Source organism: Chinchilla lanigera, unplaced genomic scaffold, assembly GCF_000276665.1.
Source record: "Chinchilla lanigera isolate Chin_1 unplaced genomic scaffold, ChiLan1.0 scaffold00145, whole genome shotgun sequence".
Taxonomy (NCBI): domain Eukaryota; kingdom Metazoa; phylum Chordata; class Mammalia; order Rodentia; family Chinchillidae; genus Chinchilla; species Chinchilla lanigera.
This window is the reverse complement of record NW_004955546.1, coordinates 3,051,397-3,056,110: the sequence shown is the minus strand read 5'-3', so window position 1 is coordinate 3,056,110 and position 4,714 is coordinate 3,051,397. Positions and strand designations below refer to the sequence as shown.

Below are 4,714 nucleotides of genomic sequence, written 5' to 3'. Positions count from 1 at the left end.
ATGTGGGCAGCTTGGGGGGCCTTCTGGCACACGTGGGACTGAAGTAGCGCTCGACCATGTTAACAAACGCATGCCTCCGGCACAGGCAGGAGGCTCTCCTAGGAGGGGAAGGCACTGGTGGCCAGGCGCAGGACCTGGCCTGCAGCAGAGCCAAAACACATCAGGGCAGCAGCCCTAAGATGAGTCCACGATCCTCCAGGGGGCCTCAGCTCCTCCAGCTCAGCCCTATCCTCCTCATCGCAGTCCAGGCAGCTGCCCCCTGCAGGCCTGACGACCTCCTACCCTCTCAGCCAGCCCAGAGCGCCCCATCTCAGTACAGGCCCCAGAGACCCCTACATGCCGGGCGCCCTCCCGCCCGCTCACCTAACCCCAGCGCCTAGGCATGGCGGGTCCTGGGAAGCTGCTGGGCGCGCGCCTTCAGGAATAATGGCGCCGGGCTCCTTTTCCACGTGCGGCTGCCTCTCTTGCTGGGCTTCTCAGGCACGGGGGGCCCGTGGTGGATATGTACCTGCCTTTCCTGGCTTGTTTGCCCTGAACTCATCCATTTCAATTCCGGGTACAGCCTCAAGACTTGCGCACTAACATTTGGGCTACGGTTAGGTGGGAGGGGCCTCGCAACAGCCAGGCGTGGCCACTGTAAAGCGCATGCGCTCCTTCCCAATGCACAGGCTCTCGCAGTACCCCTCCTTCGCGCATGCTCCGTTCACGCTTAGTGGCAATGTCCTAGTTGTCAATTCAGTTTCATCAAATGCAAGTACAAGATGCCCAAAGAATAGTGCTGATCTTTTTAATTTATTATGTCTGCTATGAAAACCAAAGGTAGTTCTTTACACACTGGACAGATTAGCCCTTCTCCTGTTATATGTATTACCAGTATTTTCTCAAAAGCAACAATATTTGACCTTGCTGATGGTCTCTTACTCTGCCCTGCTTTGCCTGTTCCAGAGAACCGCTACAATATCTCTGGCCTAGGATTTCACCTGCCTCTTGTGACCCTGCATAGCACAGGAAGTTCCCTCCCCTTAGAATATGTAACAACTTCTTTCAGTTGCACTGACCTTTCTATGCCACCATCCAGTCAAGTGCATAAGTGAAGCCCCAGGTACAGAACAACTGTGATTTTGTTTGTATACAATTATACAAAATGTCAACCAAACTATACTGATGAAAAGCATATTGCTGGCTTCCTAGGGAAGGGATCTGGGCAGAGGAGCAGGAAGAAGACATTAGCATGGAGCACAAAGGCATCCCTTGGGTGGTGGGTAGGATGATGTCTGGATTGTGATATTCCTTCGCCAGTGGGTGCAAATGCCAAAACATATCAAGTTGTATACTTTACACAAGACCAGCTATGGCATGCCAATTATACTGCAATAAAGATGTTATAAGATGTTTTCAGGTATACGTACGAGGCACTCAGTAGTAAAACTGCCTTTACTTATAGCAACCATCATCATGTAAAAAAGAAAATCTAAAGCAATCTAGAGAAAAATTTCTTTCACCACTGAATGACTTCAAGATGTATGTACAAAGTCAATATTCGAAACCAAGTACACTGTACAAAGCAACATAAAGGAAAAATAAAAATATTTAAATAACACCATGTAGAAGAATTTTTAAAAAAGTATTTAGGGACAATTGCGCATTGTGAAGTATAAAACAATGCTGGGACAAACAAAAATAATTAACAAATGAAGCTCTATACCATGATTATGGATTGTAAAGTTGAATATCATTAAGATGTCAAGTCTTCTTAAAAACATTTATAAATTCAAAATAATATTAAGATTCCAGAAATTTTTGGAGAAATCGACAAAGTGATTTATATTTATATAAAAACACAATTTGGGAAGGAAAACAAAAATTGGAGAATTACTTTCAAAGCTTGTAATAATCAGGAAAACATAGTTTGATTATAAATGCAGATATACAGATCACTAGAACAATATAGAAAGTCCCAAAATGGATCCACACATAACATGATAGATCAAATTTCAACAAATTTGCCAAGACAGTTCAAAGGGAAGAATATTTACCACATGGAGCACACAGGAATATTTTAACATTAGGCAACTATTTTGTAACAAGACTGTGGTTATGGTTATATGCTATCATACATTTTTCAAAACGCAAAGAACTGCACACTCTAAATGAGCACATTTTATTGCATGTAAGTTACACCTCAGCAAAGTTGAAGGAGTAAAAAGGAGGAGGTCAGAGTGAGAAGATATACTCAGCATACAATACTAAAGATAACTACATAAAATATGGTAATTATGCCCATAAATCAATAAGAAAACTACCTCCTATGACAAAGATTTATATAGGTTACTGGTAGAAAATAGTCCAAATGTCTCCTCAACATGACAGTTGTTTAACTGTATACATAATAAGAGAGGTACAAACTAAGATAGAATGCATAACCCAACCACCAGAAAAATAGACACTAAATTGTACGATCCCTTGATTTCAGGGCTATAAGGATATGAGAAAGGTGAATTCTGCTACACAGCTGTGTGGGTTGCTGTTCTTGCTGCAGACACCAATTTACCCACATCTGGCAAGACTGACAAAACACTCACTAGCACAAGTGCACCTCTGGGTGCCAATCCAACCCATGCACAGGAGGAAGCACCTATAGGAGCCCGCGTTTAAAACTGCTGATAATAGGAATACCAGAAATACCTTGGTGTCTACAAATATTAAAATGTAGAAATAAAATGTGGAATTCACTACGTGGTTGAGATTAAAGAAATATTTGTACATACACAGGGTTGAAAAATATAATGCTGAGGAAAATGTTGTAGGGGGCATATTCCGTTTAAAAGCATCTAGAACATGTCAAACTATTCCTGAAAATGGATCAGATAAATCCCCATGTATTTATGGCAAGAGATCATGTGGGAAGAGGAAAGAAGCAGATGAGCCTGGAGGCAAATTAAGGTTACTTTGGTGTTGTTTAATTGTTTAAGTTACTCTGAAGTAAAAATGATAAAGATTAGCATTTTGTTATTCTAATCACAAATAACTGAGTATTCTGTAAGTTTGTATAATCTTCAACATTTCAAATGTGAAGTAAATTTTAAATCTATTAAATATTTTAAAAGACTGAAAATTAATAACTTTCAATAAATCTCCTGTACTCTGAGTTCACTTTAACCTGAAAATTAGTTTTTACTAGAAAAAATTCAGTGTTTTACACTCTGCAAATTGAATTTACTAATTTTTTATTGATTTTCAAATCTCTAGAATTTGCAGATTTCGATAAGAACCATTTTAAGGCCAAACACTATGTGACTGAATAAAGCATTTTTTTCTTTTTTTCTCACCATTTCTGTGGATCAAACCTCTACCCAACTACCACTAGATTGTCCGTATAGTTGATATTTGGGTCCTTCATGTGGTCACTGTGTCCACTCACATGGTATCCAAGACCTACAGCCCCTTGGAGAACCTTCTTTAGTGCTTGTGATTCATTTGGACAGCTTATTATCTTAGCCATTACTTCCATACTCACATTTAGTCTCTGAGTTCATATAAACCTGTTCATTTGGACATTCATATATGAAGAAAAGGAACTTTTAAAACTATGTTCAACTATAAGAATATTTTAGTGAATCCCCATAAAGGTCCCCTCCACTTTTATTATCACTTAGTGCCTTCTTCTGATTAAAAACTCACACTACAATAATTATTTGTCTCAAAGTATCACTTACCTCTGGATAAAGATGGAATGGTTTCTCTGTATTAAGTGTAAGGGGATAATCAGTGAGTCTGCCCTGCATTATCATCTGCAGGCCTTCCAAAAGTGAAGGTACTTCAACAATGGTTTTGAAGTAAAAGTAATGAAATTCCTTTAGAACAAAAAGAAATAAAATGGTAAAAGATTTCATTTTAATTGTTTTTATTAGTGCTTGTTAATATTACAAAATGGTGTGGTTTGTTAGGCATGTTTGCATGTGCATTTAACCTATTTTGATCTCTTTCAATCCCACCTACCCTGATGGAGACCACTACAAAGGAGTCCTGAGCAGGACTTAAATTAACCAATGTGCTTTTCATGTTTACTTGTGCATTTATCCAAAGCCTAGGCCTCCTGTCTGGAAATGGGTGGCAGACTCATAGTAAGTGAACCTCTGTGAGTCACTAAGGTTCAGCCAAGGACACCAGGATCTAACCTTAACTAGATAACGACTGTAGCCTCAGGCATCTCACTGTTCTGTGGATTAATTTAATACCTTAGTTGGAGAAATCCTTGAGAGGTAAAGCCCTTCTTGAGTACTTCCCTCCCTTGTTGGATAACTAAATAAATACAAGCTAGCCAGAGAAGGTCTTGATCTAAGCCTTGAGAGAATCTCAAATTCTGTGAGAAAGGCTTTGATCCTGGAGCCGTCACCTCTTTTAATTTAGCCTTGGCTATGCAATTGTTAAGGACATTGCAGAACTGATCAATCTGTAATAACTAAGGGATATTATTAACCTGATGTCACCCCTCTTCCTTTTCCTTCCCACTCTCAGTGAAAGCCTCCCCAGTCCCAAAAGTCTACCTCCTGGATTCTGGCCATCCCTCTTTATGTGTGTGTATTTTCTTTTATTTTTCACATAAGAGAAAACCTGTGATATTTATCTTTCTCTGGATAGTTTTATTTTGCTTGATGGTTTCTAGCCCCATCCATTTTTCCTAAAACTGACATGATTTTATTCTGCTTTACTG

At 39.8% G+C, this 4,714-nt stretch overlaps 1 long non-coding RNA gene across 1 annotated transcript in view; it reads right to left on the bottom strand.

Moving 5' to 3' along the window:
* The window catches only part of LOC106147354, a 13,232-nt gene extending 12,631 nt beyond the window's left edge, over positions 1 to 601 (bottom strand). Inside the window, exon 1 of the long non-coding RNA XR_001232210.1 lies at positions 364 to 601. This is a non-coding gene — a long non-coding RNA (uncharacterized LOC106147354). The remainder of the gene's footprint in view (positions 1 to 363) is intronic.
* Between the last annotated feature and the right edge of the window lie 4,113 nt (positions 602 to 4,714).